The sequence below is a fragment of the Pelophylax lessonae genome (genome assembly GCF_965119305.1).
Source record: "Pelophylax lessonae genome assembly, chromosome: 2".
Classification (NCBI taxonomy): domain Eukaryota; kingdom Metazoa; phylum Chordata; class Amphibia; order Anura; family Ranidae; genus Pelophylax; species Pelophylax lessonae.
The window spans coordinates 491,063,779-491,085,160 of record NC_138769.1 but is presented as its reverse complement, the minus strand read 5'-3'; the positions used below and the strand labels follow the sequence as shown (position 1 = coordinate 491,085,160).

The 21,382-nt window shown below is 39.9% G+C and overlaps 1 protein-coding gene across 1 annotated transcript in view; it reads left to right on the top strand.

The window, feature by feature from the left end:
* Positions 1-21,382, top strand: part of HS6ST3 (heparan sulfate 6-O-sulfotransferase 3) — an 805,949-nt gene that overhangs the window by 643,110 nt on the left and 141,457 nt on the right. The window lies entirely within an intron of this gene.

Genomic DNA, 21,382 nt, shown 5'->3' with positions numbered 1-21,382 from the left:
TGCAAAATGTTTTTGTTTATTTAGGAAAAAATAAAAAATTCAGTGCTAATTAAATACCCCCAGAAGAAAGCTATATTTGGGTGAATAAAATGATAAAAATCTGGTTTGGATACAGTGTTTCCTGACCGCGCAATTGTCATTCAAATTGCGACAGCACTGAAAACTGAAAATTGGCCTGGGCAGGAAGGGGGTAAAAGTGCACAGTATTGATGTGTGTAAAGTGGTAGATATCGCTTTGTGAATGGAGACCTATATATTTTTTGTCAGGTAAGAATATGCAAAACACATTCAAGAAAACCTATGAAACCAACCTTTGGCACATGTTAAAATTATTGTCAACTGGCAGACGTTCACAAAGCTGGAAACAAACATGAAAGTCTAAATCCATCTTAAGGCAAGCACACCTTTCCCAGAACTACTCAGAGCACACACAATGAAATGTACTGGATATCACATGCACAGACATCAGAGATGCAAGGACAAGTCAAAAAGTCTTATTTGGGTGCTTCTAAATTGCTTTTACTTTAATTTGAGTTTCTGAAAGAATAGCTTTGAGCTGCTTCATGCTGTTTTGAGTTACTTTTGCATTAACATTGGCAAACCTTGCATGTGAGCCAATAGTGTAATTAGAAATGTTTGGTGGACTGTGGTTTAAATATTCAATTACAGAACAAAATGAAAATGTTATTATTTAGCAGCTTGTTGACCTTATTTGGACATTTTACACCTTCAGCAATATTCTCGCTAGAAAAGAAAATTGGCTGCTTTTTACTGCTCTATATGAAAAGTGAAACATTCTGCACAGTAAGATACTGTTTTTATTTTGCACACTCTGCATGAAGTCTTCAAGGGGACCGAGTCCTGATGCAATGTTATTTCTCCCTCTACTTAAAGTGCAGAATGTGCCTTAGGTAGCAGAATGCAAATGAACGGCTGGTGGCTATCACACAGTACCCTCATAGCAGAGAATATCTGATCTAGTCTGAGTAATCTCATGTCTTGCCTAAAGATCATGTTCATATCAAATGTTTGCAGTGTTCATCCTACATGAGTAAGGCAAAGGAGGCAACATATTTCATTTACGGAAAAAAGGTCATTGCATGAGTGGCAGTGTTCCTTCTGGTAATATGCTGATTGGAATGAAGTTCATTTTCACATATTCTTTTAGATAAATATTTCAAGGCCACTACAAGAGTTCCTTGACTTGCAGGAGTTCACTAACTGGATACAATAAAAATTATTCAATCTAATCATGCACCATCAAAAATCCTGTTTTGCTTTGTTTTTTTTCCCCCTTGCAGACAGGTGGGCATATAGAGAACAGAGGTTCACATTATTTACCAAGCTAAGTGCACATTCATTTTCCACAGTAAATATTCTTTACTCATCTAGTATATAACGCTACTGAATATTTAATCCTTTGGGGTTGATTAACTAAAGGCAAAAAGGCTGTTCACTTTGCAAGGTTGGTGGTGTCAAGAATTTTCCACTCTTCAAGGCATAAAAAACATTGATTTTATTATGCTATTTACTTGGCACTGTCAACGTTGCCTTTCAACATCCAAAAAAATGAAGGCTGCAGACCAGATGCCTACTTCACACAAAACCTTATTTATGTGCACAGCCCATCCACTTGGGTCCCTCTTCTATTTTTAAGCATTCAAGTGTGACAGGTTTGCTTAAAGGTAAAACATTGCTAAAAAAAAATACGCAGGCTGCAATTTTTTTCTGAAATTACCATGCTTGGCTGATATTTTGATTCATTAGCTTCACCAATGCACAGTAATTATGGGGGCATTAGAGAAAAAGTACAATCAAAACTCTGATTAATAGCATTTTACCTACAAAGGAAAAAGTACCAACTATATATGTTCCTAATGGATTAGCTTCACTAGTATATCTTAACGGCTAATGCAAAAAAAAAAAGCAACTGCCTAGTATTATTATTTTTGCCTTATTGCCATTTATGATTATCTAATGTGAAACATGTGTTGCCCTGTAACAACTAATCAGGTTCATTAAATAATAAAACCTGGAGAAAATAAATCACATTTGTTGTTGACATTTGTTAGACATCTACTTCAGAAATATTGATAAATAACCTTTTCTGATACATCTTTGTAATATTCAAGTAGCATTGTCTTACTATCCTTACCATCTAAGTACAAAAACATACCATTAAAGAATTGTTTTGGCCATAACACAACATAATGTATAGGCAATGATAACATTCTATGTGCAGCTTCACTGTAACATGGGGACAGATCATTAAAAGCTGTAAAGATGGACTTCTGAGCATAGAGTCACAGTGAAAGGCCACATTTAACCAATGCTTTGTGTAGCCGATTTGGTTGCAGGAGAATAGCCATCCTGTTATTTTGTAGTATTTACGTGACCAAACCACCAAAGAGCCCAAGAGGCCTGGAAACTGCACCAGACCAGAACAGTGAGCATTGCCACTACATGGTGTCACCCACCCATGCCTCTCCTGCACCTGTACAGCAAATATTTGCAACTCCCTATAGGGACAGGTCTCCTCAGCAACCTAAGGCAAGCCATCCAGGGACACAACATGTAAGGCAGAGTTCACTGGGTCCACTGTGCACCACAATAAAAAGTACAGGAGGAGTGAGTGGGCCTCAGTAGGACACCAGCATGCATTTGGCACCACCTAGGGGTCTTTCTTTGAAACAGTTGTAGATTTCAAAGGACCATCTGTCTCCTACTCACTGTGGGGCTAGACTGCTATTCACATTCTCTGCTGTTATACCTTCCTCCTCTTAACTGAACCACTAATCTGAAAGAGATTGGAACATTATATTGGAACCCTTGTTAGTAGACTCCTCACACCTACTGGCTAGCCTATCTTTGCTACTTTTTCATGCCAGGAAAGCAATATCAACTGTCCAGGGGTTTTACTGTTCCTTACAATATCTGCTGGTGTCCGACACTATGTTCCCTATTTTCCTTACTGCACGCTGATACACATGCATCTTTTGACCACTCAACACTCCCGCAGGAACTATACCACATGCCTGCCAAACTCCCCAAAAGTTGTAATTCTGTTTTCTTTTAACATACTGACTAACATGATTCATGGTTTATTGTCTCTAAATATGTTGGCAAATGGCAGTCTTCAGTCATAGGAAAAAAAAAATCCCAAAGTCAAATCCTGTGGTTTTCAAGGCCCCTTCCTTCTGATTCGATTTCTTCTAGTACTGTGCTAGACCTACAAGATGATACTTTTGCTGACGTTCTCCCACCAACCTCAACTGCTAGCACTAAAGCCACCATGCAAGAAGTTTCTAATCCTTTAACCTTACTATACCAAAAAATTGATGAGCTTTAGAAATCTATTGAAAAGGCTCTTGAAACAATCCACTTTAACATTAAAAGAACCACTAAACTTGTACAGCAAGTAAAAGATCTGGAGGACAAATCTTTAGTCTCACAAAACTAAATGTCAGCACAATCCCTCCACCTTACTAACATGCAAAATAAGCTTGAAGATTTTAAAAACAGAAATAGGAGATCCAACTTGCAAAATATAGGATGTATTCTTGCAAGTTGGGTCTTTGATCCTTTTTTAGATAGCCTTTTCTGGAAGCTCCAGAGGAAACTTTGACCCCCATTTTAGATGTCCTTTTCTAATTGGACAAACTCAAACTGAACTTTTTTGAAAAATGTTTGCCATCAGCCATTGCCTCGTCTTTCAAGAAACATCTAAAAAGGTAAGTAACTATTTTTGTTAAAATGTTTTTTAGGTATGCTGTGTAGATGTGAACCCTTTGGATTAATGACCATGATCATCCAATCCCTCTAAATGTGCCATTTCATGGACATATACTTGCTGCAGGTCCCTCATTGGGGTTGATTTACTAAAGGCAATTAAATTGTTCTCTTGGCAATGGAAGTTGCCATTTGCGAGAGGATTTCCCCCAGTGCTTAGTGAATATGGTGAATTTTCTCTTAAAAATACCTATGCATGTTCAAGGGAAATTTTAAAAAGCAGCATGTTTGCTAGCAGGTGATTGGATGATGGAAGTCAGCAGAGCTTCACCTCATTCACTAAGTTCTGGGGAATGTTCCCTGCAATTTCCATGGCAAAGTGAGAAATCTATTTGCCTTTAGTAAATCAGCCCCATTAACTATATTCAGCATTCCACTGGTCTTTCAAAATGAACCAAACATTTTCTTACAATATCAAAAACTGGTATTCTTTACTACTTCAGTAGGTCATGACAAAATCAAATTATTATCCATTATACAATTAGTGGCAAAAAAGATTCTTCATACATTAATCTAACTCCAGCTATGGTTTTAACATGTCATTTAGTTTAGGATACCATGGGGAAGGAATTTGATGCATTTCAACTTTTTATTGCTGTATGTTCCTCCATTTGAGAGACAGAACTAGAAAATAGAATTGTCTGTCGGTTGGTGTCAGGCAGAACAGGAAATAAAGAGATATACTTCTAAAAAAAAAACACAGACAGTTTAAAAAAAAAAAAAAAAACAAGGATGATGAATGTTCAGAACCTCTGTCAAGAATTTCTTTTGTCTGTGTCCGTATTGTGGAGATTTTAGTTTACTTTCTATTCAGATGCCATAAATCAAACAAAACAGGAAGTAAGCTGACACATAAAACAATAAAGAAATGAACAGAGATCCCAAACCTTTCAAAATCAAACCCCTTATTCTTTCTAGAATTAGATTTTAGGCATATTATTATATTGTTAAATTATGGAAATAGTCTTACTAGATTATAATTGGAGAAAAAAAAGTTTTACATAAGGTATTTTGTGAAAAGATGTATTTCATAGACATTTCCCAAACTGAATAGAATGTGAAAGCAATTATTTTGTCCTTCACATAATTATGCTATTCTTGTTTGCACATTTACATTCTTTTTCTGGTAAAAACACCAAGAGAACTTAGTAAAAACAAACTGTAACATTTGCAAGTGTAACCAGCATTGTCAGGCATTACATTCATTAAAAGTACGCTAGGCAATTTTGTCCCATACATATTGTTAAAAGAGACATCGTATCATTGTATAGGAGGATAAAAGTGATATGGCAATGGTTTTAAATAGGTAGAGTAGCTTAGGGATTACAACCATTTTTAGAGCCGCTGTCCTACCGAGTATGGAAACTTCCTGTGAGTGGAGCTGTTTGCATGGGGTAAGGATGATAGAATAATTGCTTAGTGGAGGGTGACTATAGAGGGAAACAAAGGCTCAGCATTTAGGATATGGATTCATTCAATTTATAATAGAAGACAGCACTGAATTGGAATTCAATTGGAGTACAATATATTTCTCATAGGGAAGCTATGGGGTCGGAGACCATAAGGATCCCATCATCCACAAATATGCTTATTTTGTAGCATGGGATTTTATGCCCAGAATGTGCAGGGTATTCTGTATGTGTTCAGCAAATGGTTCCATGATTAAGACAAATATAATGGGAGAAAGGGGCAACCTTGCATGGATACATTAGTGGTATGAAGATTGTTGGAGACTTGTCCAGAGTTAAGAACTTTTGCTGAGGGGTATGGGTATAGGGACATAATCACTAAAAGCAGCCAACCAGGTAATCCAAATTTTTTCAAAAACAGCTTTCCTTGCAGGAAGCCCCATTGGACCCTATGAAACACCTTCTCTGTGACTAAGGATAGGAGAAAAAAGACAACTATTTGGGCTGGTGGTCCTTAACACAGATCCTGATGAGAGCATGGTCTGACCATGGAATCTCCTCTATTGTAGAAAATGGTTTGGAGAGACCATTTGTCCATTAGGAAAAGGTCTATTCTGGAGTAGGGGTCATGTGTTAATGAAAAGTAGGTATGATCTCTTTCAGAGCCATGTTGGCAATGCCAAATACAGTAGAGGTTGTGTTAATGCAAAAGCTTGTTGCGAGATTGGGAGATCAGTCTATTGGATGAAGAAGAATCTATAGAAGGATCTCCCACTGAGAAGAAGTCATTCCTTATGGGCATATGCTAAGCTTTTTTATGCAAAAACAAACTAATTAAGTAAGTAATTAAGGGAAACTAAAATATTTTAATAATGTAATATTTTCAGTTCAATTATATTTTATATTTCTTAGAAAGTTTAAAAGTTTAGCAACTGATCTTTGTGGTAACTTTTTTTATTATTTACATATCATTTATATTTTACAAATAACCCTGCAATACATCTATAACATTCTGTTTGAAAAAAACACGATGGACTTTCTTAAAAGAAAATCCAACACTGCCATCAATGCTCACTGGTGCACTTTGCTACTTAAGGATATAATCTTTTTGGATAGCAGAGGAGGTTTAGGGGAGGGGAATTGTGATTGGACCTGTTGAAGAACTTGCATACACCTGCTGGCTGCAAATTGTACATATTATATATTCGTGTGCAAAAATATATATTTTCCTAATTAAAAACAAATTTTATGTATAATGTTTTTATTATTTTATAGTATTTATATAATAAACAAAAAAATTAAATATTTAAATAGAATAACCGTTCATTCAGACAAGCTGCTTCTTTGCAATGCAGAAACTGGTGTGCAATGCTGGGATCATCGTTGTGATGACCATAATCTTGGCGCATCACACTTTCCTTACTTAAATAAACTTTATTGAAATGTCAAATAGACACCTCATAAAGTTAAATAGCCAGCTGTGCAGTGCAGGGCAGTGGATTTTTGTGCTCTGCAATGAAAGAAAAAACGCTCACGGTACTTTGTTTCAGCTCACACCACCTCAACGCAGGCTTGCCTTATCATGCAGCGGGACTACACTGAAATAGCCACCCAACGCACTCCCGCCACATGTGGTGTAAATGGATCCTAAGGTTAATTGCTTTTCATTTAAGTTTCATTGCACCTAGCCTGGATATAAAATATGTCCATGTAATATACAGTATAACTAGGCTGCCTGAAAAATAAATGACAATAATGACAATAAACTGTTATATGCATCTATGCTCTCTTGTCTTTAGAATCCAAATGATAAAGAGCAGCAAAATATGCTTTAATTTCATTAAGTGAATAATGTAAAATTTCACAGCTAAGGGTATCTGTTGATATAAGATGACAGGTGATTGATCTGCTCGTTTTCAGCCAGACACAAAAATGCCCTAAAACAGATGGAGCCTGAGGCCAAACTGTACACCCATTACCTTTTCAGGAAACAGATCCCAGAGTTAGAGATTTACTTTGACATTTCTAGAAGCATGAAGATGGCAATAAACGGATTCCAAACCTCAAGGGGCTATAGACAACCTTCTCAAAAAACCCTCTGCCTGGGGATTACCCTAGAAGAGAAAGACAAATGCCAAATAAAGATTGAATATTATTTAATACATTTCCATTATACCAATATACTTTTCTTTACTTTTAACTGCCCGAATGACCATAAAATGCAACAGAATTTATTTTGATGTGTAGACCTCTATGAAATGTTTTATCAAGTTTGGCACTCATATGCCCAAGGTGGTGAAAAAAATTAGGTCAACTGTCTTGCATACAGTGCCTTGCGAAAGTATTCGTCCCCCTTGAACTTTACGACCTTTTGCCACATTTCAGGCTTTAAACATAAAGATATAAAACTGTAATTTTTTGTGAAGAATCAACAACAAGTGGGACACAATCATGAAGTAGAACGAAATTTATTGGATATTTCAAACTTTTTAACAAATAAAAAAACTGAAAAATTGGGCGTGCAAAATTAATCAGACCCCTTAAGTTAATACTTTGTAGCGCCACCTTTTGCTGCGATTACAGCTGTAAGTCGCTTGGGGTATGTCTCTATCAGTTTTGCACATCGAGAGACTGACATTTTTGCCCATTCCTCCTTGCAAAATAGCTCAAGCTCAGTGAGGTTGGATGGAGAGTGTTTGTGAACAGCAGTTTTCAGTTCTTTCCACAGATTCTCAATTAGATTCAGGTCTGGACTTTGCCTTGGCCATTCTAACACCTGGATACGTTTATTTGTGGACCATTCCATTGTAGATTTTGCTTTATGTTTTGGATCATTGTCTTGTTGGAAGACAAATCTCCGTCCCAGTCTCAGGTCTTTTGCAGACTCCATCAGGTTTTCTTCCAGAATGGTCCTGTATTTGGCTCCATCCATCTTCCCATCAATTTTAACCATCTTCCCTGTCCCTGCTGAAGAAAAGCAGGCCCAAACCATGATGCTGCCACCACCATGTTTGACAGTGGGGATGGTGTGTTCAGGGTGATGAGTTGTGTTGCTTTTACGCCAAACCTAACGTTTTGCATTGTTGCCAAAAAGTTTGATTTTGGTTTCATCTGACCAGAGCACCTTCTTCCACATGTTTGGTGTGTCTCCCAGGTGACTTGTGGTAAACTTTAAACAACACTTTTTATGGATATCTTTAAGAAATGGCTTTCTTCTTGCCACTCTTCCATAAAGGCCAGATTTGTGCAGTATATGACTGATTGTTGTCCTATGGACAGAGTCTCCCACCTCAGCTGTAGATCTCTGCAGTTCATCCAGAGTGATCATGGGCCTCTTGGCTGCATCTCTGATCAGTCTTCTCCTTGTATGAGCTGAAAGTTTAGAGGGACGGCCAGGTCTTCGTAGATTACATAGTTACATAGTTACATAGTTAATGAGGTTGAAAAAAGACATCAGTCCATCCAGTTCAACCTATGATGTGTGTGTGTTTGCTGTTAACCGTACATTGTATACCCCTGTATGTTGTGGTCTGATACTCCTTCCATTTCAATATTATCGCTTGCACAGTGCTCCTTGGGATGTTTAAAGCTTGGGAAATCTTTTTGTATCCAAATCGGCTTTAAACTTCTCCACGACAGTATCTTGGACCTGCCTGCTGTGTTCCTTGTTCTTCATGATGCTCTCTGCGCTTTAAACGGACCTCTGAGACTATCACAGTGCAGGTGCATATATACGGAGACTTCATTACACACAGGTGGATTCTATTTAACATCATTTGTCATTTAGGTCAACATTGGATCATTCAGAGATCCGCACTGAACTTCTGGAGAGAGTTTGCTGCACTGAAAGTAAAGGGGATGAATAATTTTGCACGCCCAATTTTTCAGTTTTTTATTTGTTAACAAAGTTTGAAATATCCAATAAATTTTGTTCCACTTCATGATTGTGTCCCACTTGTTGATTCTTCACAAAAAATTACAGTTTTATATCTTTATGTTTGAAGCCTGAAATGTGGCAAAAGGTCGCAAAGTTCAAGGGGGCAGAATACTTTTGCAAGGCACTGTATCATATTACTACAGAAGGAACTTAAATGGATAACAAACTCCTAAGGCTTGGCTCCTTGATATTAAGGTAAAATTAAGGTAAAAAAATATTGAAATGGGTTCTTGGGTGAATTATCTTAACTATGTATATTTTGATAAACATTTCAGATAAGTGAATTGATTGACACATTGGCAAAGCTGGCATATTTTTTTCTACAGGTAGAAAATTTGTGAATCACTTTGTAGGGAACTATGTGCTTTTGTACTTTGTAGCTCTATATAATTGGGGTTCATGGGAGCACTAAAGGTACAGCAGGTATGCAAAGTGCCTTTTAGGTGCCTGTTAACTTCCCTTTTTTTGGAAAGGGGGAGAGGGTGAGAGAGGGGATGAAAGAGGGGGAAGAGAGGGGCTGAGAGAGAGAGATGGGGGAGAGAGAGAGAAAGAGGTGGGAGAGAGAGAGAAAGAGGGGGAGAGAGACGGGGGAGAGAATACATTTTAAATATGTACTTTACTCTAACCACGTATTAACAAAGTCTCCATAGGACTGGTAAAATGACAAAGCTTATCCATCTACCAGTTCCATAAATTTCTAATAGGTTAAACTGCACATATACAGATATTGGGTAAAGAGGAAGCCAGTGAGTCGTGTGCCGTGAGAAAAGATTCATTCCATTACATCCTAGATGTTTCAGATCCAGAGTTGCAAGAACACTACGAGGTTGATTTACTAAAGGCAAATATACTGTGCACTGCAAGTGCACTTGTTTCAGAGTTTTTAAAACGAGGTAAAATTTTACTTTACAAAGAATACTTAACCACATGCAAGGAAAATAAAAAAAACTGTGTTTTTGCTTGCACATGACTGGATAATAAAAATCAGCAGAGCTTCTCCTAATTTCAGAGCTTCCCCTCAGATCTAGAGCCACTGCTCTTGAAGTACACTTGCAGTGTACAGTAAATTTGCCTTTAGTAAATCAACCTCTCCGGCTGCATCAATGGCTCCTTATTCATCACCTATATTGGACAACTAGAGATGGGCTCGGGCGTGTTCGAGTTTCCACGTGCCCGATCCTGCCAGGAAGCTGACAGTGCACACCGCTAATCATAGGCACTGAGGCATTTCCCGATCCACAGCTGCACAGATCGGGAAATTTCTTACTGTCTGTGATTAGCAGAGTGCATTGTCGGCTTCCTGGCGGGATCGGGCACGTGGGAGCTTGAATACACCCCAGCCCATCTCGTTGGAAATGACCAAATACTGTTCTAAAACCGAACAAGGTACATACATTACACATGGGATTTAAATCATAAATAAATCAAGCATCTAAATGTAAGGCTGAATGCATTTTTGGTGTAAATAATGCAACCACTTTCTTTTCACCACCCACATTTTTCCTAAGTTTAGGCATTTGCATGCAGGCTTGTGTTTTGTGTTAAATAGTTGTCTTGTTTTTTGATTGACTAAATATATTGTTTATAATTCATTATCTAGATTTAAAGACAACTTTATTTTTGTCTATTTATTGTGAAAGCATGAAAGTAGCAGCCTGTGGAAACATTTTTACTGTGATAAATTGCTGAATTTAATTTGGCAAGCAAGCCAGTGATCTGGCACAGGGCTTGTCAAATGGCCATCATTTATTTATGCCATAGGCTATAATCTAGTGCTACACTTGACCACCAGATGGATAACTTGCAGATAGTGAAGTCATAAAAAGCAAATAACACCTTGAACATATGCAGATGGAATGCTTAAACTGTTTTTCACAAGCTTTCTACTTCCTCAGTATTAGAAGATAGCTGTTTAGAGGTGGATGTCTTCTCTTTTCTGGTAGCATTGCAGATCACATAAGAATATATAGAATGAAACGCTTTAATGGAATGTTTAAGGCAAGGGTGTTCAAACTATGGCCCTCCAGCTGTTCAGGAACTACAATTCCCATCATGCCTAGTCATGTCTGTGAATGTCAGTTTTAAAATGCCTCGTGGGATGTGTAGTTCCACAACAGCTGGAGGGCTGTAGTTTAAGGATCCCTGGTTTAAGGGGAAGTATTTATGAACTGCTGATCAGTCCTGTTTCCTCTAGATGTTCATTACTTCCTTTTGACAACATTTTCTATTTTGAGAAAAAGATTTTTAGTGTCTTGCCTTTTATCAGATGGAGCCACAAAACATTTAATGATCTGTCATTTCAAAGTGAAATATCACAAAACAGAACATTGCCACAGTTTGGGCTTCTTGAAATGAAAATACATCTATTGGTATTGTGTCATTTCTATGTGTGTGTGTGTGTGTACGTGTGTGTGTGTGTGTGTGTGTGTGTGTGTGTGTCTGTGTGTGTGTGTGTGTGTGTGTGTTTGTTTGTGTGTGTGTGTGTGTGTGTGTGTGTGTGTGTGTGTGTGTCTCTGTGTGTGTGTGTGTGTGTGTGTGTGTGTGTGTGTGTGTTTTTATACCATAGCTGTGATTTTGCTTTTCAGTCAGAAAACATCTAAAATGCTTTTATAAAAAAGGTGTTGTATTTTTCAGAATTCTATAGTAAAAAAATATTGAATTTAATTTATGACACACAACAACCCCAGTCATGTAGTGAAGATCTCAAAGAGCTTTAAACATGTTGTAAGGTAGAGTTCAAAGTGGAGCTTGGTCTGAGTGTTGAGGCATAAGCTTAGTTAGGCAGGCAGGGTCAGCAACAAATCTGGCAGAAAGACACAAAATCAGGATCTGGAAGAATAGTCAAGGGCAAGCAGGGGTCATACACAGTCTGCCAGAGGAATGCAGAATCATCAGTCAAAAGCATTTTCAAGAAATGAGGCAGAAGTCAAAAGCTGGTAGTTCAGCAGTTCAAACAGGCTGGCAGTTACCCAGGGAACACATCCACACAAATAGGCACATAGCACAGGAAGTGTTGCCATATAAAGGCTGAGCCCATTGCAGATTGACTGAAGATGGATGGCAGGTGGAGCTAAAGAGTCCAAGGTGCAGAAGTACTAAGCAAAGTACTGCAAAGAATATTCCCATGGCAGAGTGAATAGAACTGCAGGAATCAGAAGCAGAAGAACCTAGATTCAAAACTGCCCAGATACCTGACGCATAACTAGCAGAGGTTTTATTGTTGTCAGTTTGCAAAAATAAGAGCACTGCAATATTTTCCAATGAAAAGACACACCTTTATTCAGTCCATTCAAACCGTATACATACTGAAAAGCTAATTATCCTCTTCCAGATCATTTTGCTTGCTATATCCATGCTCTACCATTTCTGAAAGATCCCATATTAAGGCCTCATTTACACTTGTGCTTGGGGGCAGTAAAAAAACATGGGGGTGAGCTGTATTTTTATCTTTCCCAAACTGCCCCCCTTAAACTTCAAAAGCCGTGGACACTGGTGTACACATGCCATGTCTGCAATGCTGTGCATAGTGGCTAAACTTATTCCTCCTGTTGTGTTTGGTAGTACCACCTGCCGAACGAGGCCACGCCACAACTACCCCGCAATCATACGCACTGTATGTGCTTGTGGCATGATGGTGCAGAGGTAAAACAAGTTGTGAGGTTGTGACATAATTCCTCCTTACTGCCTGTGAAATGTCCTTAGTGGAACGATCCAGTGGGGATTGCTTTTTAGAGGGCTAAAGCTTATGTAAGTTTGCCTTTCCCCTTTTTTATTTGCTGGCTGCTTTGTAGATTAGGGAAAATGATTAGTGAGTCTGCTTAGTGAGTGTTGAGAGATGCTCAGTTACCATTGTTTTCAGACGCATGGATTTGCACAGAAAGAAGCAGTAAAGAAGTTATTGTGAAGGACCACTAAGCAGAAAGCATTGTCTTTTGAGATATTGCACACAAACAATACATATAAACAAGGCTTTTAAAGCACTGACACTTCAAATAATTTAGATTAATTAGATTAAGAGGCATATTTACAGTATAAGGCTATGTATGTGACATTCACTAAACATCCACTGCAAGAAAATCTATCACTGTAATTTACCAAACTTCCCGTCCGTCCCATAGCAGTTTTACTGATACTGGAAAGCTCTCCTGTGCAGAATCATGTATATATAAGTGATTCTGCACTTCAGCTGCAGGGGGCACACGCGGGCCTCTTCTGCTCTGAATATTTACAGCAAAAGCTGATCTACGGATGTCAGGCACTCAGTGCCGGTTCACACTTCCGCGTGTGCGGCGATCGCATGTAAAATGGGAGCGCACTGCTCCTTAACCACTTAAGCCCCGGAAGATTTTACCCCCTTCCTGACCAGGGGGTATTTTGCGATTCGGCACTGCGTGACTTTAACGGACAATTGCGCGGTCGTGCGACGCTGTACCTAAACGAATTTGACGTCCTTTTTTTCCCACAAACAGAGCTTTCTTTTGGTGGTATTTGATCACCTGTGCGATTTTTTGATCACGCGCTATAAACAAAAAAAGAGCGTCAATTTTGCAAAAATAGCAATATTTTTCACATTTTTTTATATGAAATTCCCCCAAAAAAAAAGTAAAAATCAAAATTTTTTAAAATTTTCGGCCAATTTGTTTTATGCTACCTATGTTTGGTAAAAAAAATCGCAAAAAGCGTATTTTGATTGGTTTGCGCAAAAGTTATCGCGTTTACTAACAAAGGGAAAGATTTTTGTCATTTTTGTTGTTTTTTTTTTAACGCGTAATGGCGGCGATCTGCGATTTTTTTTGCGGTACTGCGACATTGGGGCGGACAGATCGGACCCTTGACTGACATTTGTGACACTTTTGGGGTTACCAGTGACATTTCTACAGTAATCAGTGCTATACATATGCACTGTTACTGTAAAAATACACTGGTTGTGAAGGGGTTAACTTTATTTGGAAGGGAGGGGCTGTGTGTATCCCTAGGGGCGTGCTTTCTACTGTGATTGGCTGTTGCTTGAGCTGTAAGGACACTGATCAACGGATCTACATACTAGATCCGTTTTATCAGTGTCTTTACAGCAAAGAGAATGACAGGTGGCTTGTTTACACAAGCTGCCTGACATTCTCCCTCTCCCCCGCCGATCGCCGAGTGACCAGCGGACATCGGGTCCGCTGGTCACACGCGCGGGGGGGTCCGTGACCACGCGGGAGCGGGAGCGTGCCTCTGGGGGCGCGCGCTCGCTCCCTAGACCCTCACAAGCTAGTGACGTAGCCCTATGTCACTTTGCCTGTGAGGGGCTGACTGCCGATGTAGATCGGCGTTAGGCAGTCGGCAAGTGGTTAATTACATGCGATCGGATGTGCAGTGCGAATTCAGCCATACACTTTGTATGGCTAAATTCGCACTGCACCCGCACAAAAGTCGCACATGAGGCATTTTTTCAGCCGCATCAGGATCGGATCGCACAGTGGTTCACACTTGTGCGATCCGATCCTGTGCGAACTGTCAGATCGCACTGCAATATGCGATCAAACTGGGGGTGTCGTTAACATTTCATTGACACCCCCAGCGTATCGCATATGGCAGTGTGAACTGCCAGATGTGCGTTTGCGATGCGGGAACAGGCTGCAAATTCGCAGCCTTCCCGCATCGCACAAGTGTGACCCGGCACTTAATGTCATCCTGCATCCTCCGATCATTGGTAACACACACAAAACAGGGATCTGTAAACAAGGCAAATCGTCGTTCTGACAGGGGGCAAGGGATGGATTTTGTGTTACTGCAAAGCAGGAACTAGAATCTATCTCTTCCCCTAGTAAAACCAGTACACATAGTACACAAAAACACTGGTTAGGAACACAGTTAACCCTTTGAGGTTTAACCTCTACCCAGCCAGTGTAATTAGTACATCGACAATGCATATTTGTAGCACTGATCACTGTATTAATGTCACTGGTTTACACAAAGTGTCAAAAGTGTCAGTTAGTGTACAATTGTCCGTGGCAATATCCCAGTCTCGCTATAAGTAGCTAATTGCCGCCATTACTAGAAGAAAAATAAATAAATAAAAACTCCACAAATATATTGCATAGTTTGTAGATGCTATAATTTTCACATAAACCAATCAATACATGTTTTATTGGTATTTTTTTTTTTTTTACCAAAACCATGTAGCAGAAGACATATTGGCCTACATTTATGAAGAAATTAGATTTTTTTAAATTTTTTATTGAATATGTTTTATAGAAGAAAGTAAAAAACGCTGTCGGTCTTCTTTCTTTTTTAACACAAAAAATAAAAAAAAGCAGTGGTGATCAAATACCACCAAAAGAAAGCTATATTTGTGGGGGGGGGGGGGGGGCATAAATTGTATTTGTGTACAGTATCGCATAACCACGCAACTGTCAGTTAAAATATCGCAGTGCTGTAATACAAAAGATGGCATGGTCATGAAGGGGGTAAATCTTATGGAGGTCAAGTGGTTAAAACAGATGCCACAGGAAGATACTTCTGCTCTAAATGTTTGGTGAATGTCACATTTACTGCTTTATAAAAATACCCCTTAATTTATTCTTAGGGAAATCTAAAAAAAAATGTAAGATATACACTATAATGATAGATTCCTCCTCTAATACAAGGTACTTCCTTTTTTTTTTGCTTATTTTATGTTTTTACTGACATTAACCTTCTCCCAACAATAGTGATGCCATTACTACTTACCAGACTTCCAGACTTCCCAATGTGTAATATATATAATAGCACAAGTTGTCTGCCAGTTGTACATGTTTTTTAGAGGTACTGTTGACAGGCTCAAGAGGGTACCAATCTGCTTGCTAAATTGTATAATCGGTATTCGGTTTTATCAAATAATAAACTCTTCATAAATCTCAAGGACCTAAACTTTGTAAAACAGTTATATATACAGTAAAATCTTGGATTGCGAGCATAATTCGTTCTGGAAACATGCTTGTAATCCAAAGCACTCTTATATCAAAGCAAATTTCCCCATAAAAAATAATAGAAACTCAGATGATTTGTTCCACAACCATTTATTCATAAGTCCTTCAGGTTGTGTAACCATAAAATGTCCATCCACAAATGGCGCCTCCACGAGGGGATTAGAAGCAAAATCCAGCAGGAGCTACAGAGTATAAATGAGAAGAGAGGCGCCTCTAAGTGTAGCAATATGATTACATTTAATGAAGGTACAACATTTAGCAATTTACATGGTTGATGATTGAAAGACGCACATTTTAGAATGCAGGCATCTGTGGTAAAGCTTTCCACATAGACCATCCTCCTCACCGCCATCTCTCACCGCCGTCAGTCTGTAGTCGTGACTGGAAAGACTACCCTGAAGTAGAGCTATCTGAAAGCGAGGCTTGAAGCGCTCATGGAGCGCAGCGTGGAAGGGATGATGTTGGGGAGGATGGTCTATATCAGTGATGGTGAACCTTGGCACCCCAGATGTTTTGGAACTACATTTCCCATGATGCCTAACTACACTGCAGAGTGCATGAGCATCATGGGAAATGTAGTTCCAAAACATCTGGGGTGCCAAGTTTCGCCATCACTGGTCTATAAGGACGGCTTTACCCCAGATGCCTGCATACTTAGATATTCCTGTTTTAATCATCAACCATGTGAGTTGCTAAATGTTGTACCTTCATTAACCACTTGCTGTCTGCTCACGTTGAGCCTACTGCGGCAAAGTGATTCGTTATCGTCTGGCGACGTAGACCTACGTCGCCAGACACTCCCCTTTCTCGGGGCCCGCGCGTGCCGCCGGAGGCTCGCTCCCGCTGTATTCAGTCACAGCGGGAGTCGGGCCAGGGGATCGCCGCTGCTCTTCCCCGATCGACGGGGATCTAGTGTGGAGATCCGCCTCCTTGTGTAAACACAAGCGGGCGGATCTCCGAAGTGACAGGCAGGGTCAGATTGCAGGGTTCAGCATAGCTGAACCCTGGATCTGTCCTTGTGTCACACAGTCACCTTCCCCCACACACGTTAGTAAGCACCAGGCATACATTAACCCCTCCCTCTCCAATAAAATTAACCCCTTCCCTGCCAGTGTCATTTTTACAGTAACAGTGCATATATATATAGCACTGATTACTGCAGTAATGTCACTGGTACCCCCAAAAGTGTCAAAAATGTCAGTCAAGGGTCCGATCTGCCTGCCGCAATGTCGCAGTCCCGCAAAAAAAATCGCAGATCACCGCCATTACGCGTTAAAAAAAAAACACCAAAAATGACAGAAATCTTTCCCTTTGTTAGTAAACGCAATAACTTTTGCGCAAACCAATCAAAATACGCCTATTGTGATTTTTTTTACCAAACATAGGTAGCATAAAACAAATTGGCCAAAAATTTAAAAAAATTAGATTTTTACATTTATTTTGGGGGGGGGGGGGGAATTTCATAGAAAAAAAGTTGAAAAATATTGTTATTTTTTCAAAATAAACGCTCTTTTTTTGTTTATAGCGAAAAAAGTAAAAATCGAACAGATCAAATACCACCAAAAGAAAGCCCTGTTTGTGGGAAAAAAAGGACGTAAATTTCGTTTGGGTACAACGTCGCACGACCGCGCAATTGTCAGTTAAAGTCGCACAGTGCCGAATCGCAAAAAGTGGCCCAGACGTAAGACAGCAAAATCCTCTAGTGGTAAAGTGGTTAAATGTATTGCTACACTTAGAGGCACATCTCTTCTCTTTTATATTCAGTTGTGACATGATGCTACTTGTATATCAAGACATCGCTTCAAGTCAAAATTAAAAAAAAAAATGTCTGGTCTTGCAAATCACTCTCAAACTAAGTTACTCTCAATCCAAGGTTTTACTGTAATTAGGAGACAGTAGTAATTAGGAGCATGTCAGGAAAGCTGCCAAGTCAATACTGTGAGAAGGCGCAGAGGGAGCTGAGCTGACTGAGAAACTGACAACAACCACTTTTTTTTTTTCAATAAGTTTTATTTGCTTTTATTGACAACAACCACTTTTGAACTTTGAGGATAGTGTATGCAGCGAGAAAGGTCAGTAGGGGCTTGATTTAACTCTCTTTCACAAGCTTAAGAATATGTAATTATTTAAATGTCAGTGGCCTAACCACAGGTTCATTTTAACTACTCTCAAATGCCTGTGTACACTATGACCTTCATAAATCTACCTACTACTTCCTCAGCTCAGAAATGCACCCACCTCATGTGATGGCATCATCATGCAGCCTTGGCTTGGATTTTTACTGTCTCCAGGGACAATGGGGGTTAATTACAAAGCAAATCCACTGTGCACTACAAGTGCACTTGGAAGTGCAGTAGCTGTAGATCTGAAGGGGGACATGCAAGGAAAATAAAAAAACAGCATTTTTGCTTGCACATGATTGGATGATAGAAATCAGCAGAGCTTCCCCTCGTTTCAGATCTTCCTCTTAGATCTACGGCAACTTCACTTCAGAGTGCACTTGTAGTGTGCAGTGGATTTGTCTTTAGTAAATCAACCCCAATGTTTCGGTGGATTACAAAATCCTTTTACCAGCACTGGCATTATGTATCCCCCCATTCAGACTTGAGTATTTTATGCTCGTTTCCCAACGTCTGACCACACTTAACCACTTGCCGACCGCTCACTGGAGCTCTACTGCGGCAAAGTGGCTCGTTCCCGTCTGGCGACGTAGACCTACGTCACTGGACTCCTCCCCTTATGGGCGGCACACGCGCGCCTCCGGAGGCTCGCCCCCACTGTATTCAGTCACAGCAGGAGTCGGGCCAGGGGAGGAGCGGCGGTGATCACCGCCGCTCTTCCCCGATCGTCGGGGAATCGAGTTTGGAGATCCGCCCGCTTGTGTAAACAAAGAGGGCGGATCTCCTAAGTGACAGACAGTGACAGATTGCAGGGTTCAGCACAGCTGAACCTGCGATCTGTCCCTGTGTCACTCAGTCACCTCCCCCCACACACGTTAGTAAGCACCAGGCATACATTAACCCCTCCCTCTCCAATAAAATTAACCCCTTCACTGCCAGTGTCATTTTTACAGTAACAGTGTATATTTATAGCACTGATTACTGTAGTAATGTCACTGGTACCCCCAAAAAGGTCAAAAATGTCAGTCAAGGGTCCGATCTGTCCGCCGCAATGTCGCGGTCCCGCAAAAAAAATCGCAGATCGTCGCCATTACTCGTTAAAAAAAAACACCAAAAATGACAGAAATCTTTCCCTTAGTTAGTAAACGCAATAACTTTTGCGCAAACCAATCAAAATACGCCTATTGTGATTTTTTTTACCAAACATAGGTAGCATAAAACAAATTGGCCAAAAATTTAAAAAAATTAGATTTTTACATTTATTTTGGGGGGGGGGGGGAATTTCATAGAAAAAAAGTTGAAAAATATTGTTATTTTTTCAAAATAAACGCTCTTTTTTTGTTTATAGCGAAAAAAGTAAAAATCGAACAGATCAAATACCACCAAAAGAAAGCCCTGTTTGTGGGAAAAAAAGGACGTAAATTTCGTTTGGGTACAACGTCGCACGACCGCGCAATTGTCAGTTAAAGTCGCACAGTGCCGAATCGCAAAAAGTGGCCCAGACGTAAGACAGCAAAATCCTCTAGTGGTAAAGTGGTTAAATGTATTGCTACACTTAGAGGCACATCTCTTCTCTTTTATATTCAGTTGTGACATGATGCTACTTGTATATCAAGACATCGCTTCAAGTCAAAATTAAAAAAAAAAATGTCTGGTCTTGCAAATCACTCTCAAACTAAGTTACTCTCAATCCAAGGTTTTACTGTAATTAGGAGACAGTAGTAATTAGGAGCATGTCAGGAAAGCTGCCAAGTCAATACTGTGAGAAGGCGCAGAGGGAGCTGAGCTGACTGAGAAACTGACAACAACCACTTTTTTTTTTTCAATAAGTTTTATTTGCTTTTATTGACAACAACCACTTTTGAACTTTGAGGATAGTGTATGCAGCGAGAAAGGTCAGTAGGGGCTTGATTTAACTCTCTTTCACAAGCTTAAGAATATGTAATTATTTAAATGTCAGTGGCCTAACCACAGGTTCATTTTAACTACTCTCAAATGCCTGTGTACACTATGACCTTCATAAATCTACCTACTACTTCCTCAGCTCAGAAATGCACCCACCTCATGTGATGGCATCATCATGCAGCCTTGGCTTGGATTTTTACTGTCTCCAGGGACAATGGGGGTTAATTACAAAGCAAATCCACTGTGCACTACAAGTGCACTTGGAAGTGCAGTAGCTGTAGATCTGAAGGGGGACATGCAAGGAAAATAAAAAAACAGCATTTTTGCTTGCACATGATTGGATGATAGAAATCAGCAGAGCTTCCCCTCGTTTCAGATCTTCCTCTTAGATCTACGGCAACTTCACTTCAGAGTGCACTTGTAGTGTGCAGTGGATTTGTCTTTAGTAAATCAACCCCAATGTTTCGGTGGATTACAAAATCCTTTTACCAGCACTGGCATTATGTATCCCCCCATTCAGACTTGAGTATTTTATGCTCGTTTCCCAACGTCTGACCACACTTAACCACTTGCCGACCGCTCACTGGAGCTCTACTGCGGCAAAGTGGCTCGTTCCCGTCTGGCGACGTAGACCTACGTCACTGGACTCCTCCCCTTATGGGCGGCACACGCGCGCCTCCGGAGGCTCGCCCCCACTGTATTCAGTCACAGCAGGAGTCGGGCCAGGGGAGGAGCGGCGGTGATCACCGCCGCTCTTCCCCGATCGTCGGGGAATCGAGTTTGGAGATCCGCCCGCTTGTGTAAACAAAGAGGGCGGATCTCCTAAGTGACAGACAGTGACAGATTGCAGGGTTCAGCACAGCTGAACCTGCGATCTGTCCCTGTGTCACTCAGTCACCTCCCCCCACACACGTTAGTAAGCACCAGGCATACATTAACCCCTCCCTCTCCAATAAAATTAACCCCTTCACTGCCAGTGTCATTTTTACAGTAACAGTGTATATTTATAGCACTGATTACTGTAGTAATGTCACTGATACCCCCAAAAAGGTCAAAAATGTCAGTCAAGGGTCCGATCTGTCCGCCGCAATGTCGCGGTCCCGCAAAAAAAATCGCAGATCGTCGCCATTACTCGTTAAAAAAAAAACACCAAAAATGACAGAAATCTTTCCCTTAGTTAGTAAACGCAATAACTTTTGCGCAAACCAATCAAAATATGCTTATTGTGATTTTTTTTTACCAAACATATGTAGCAGAAAACAAATTGGC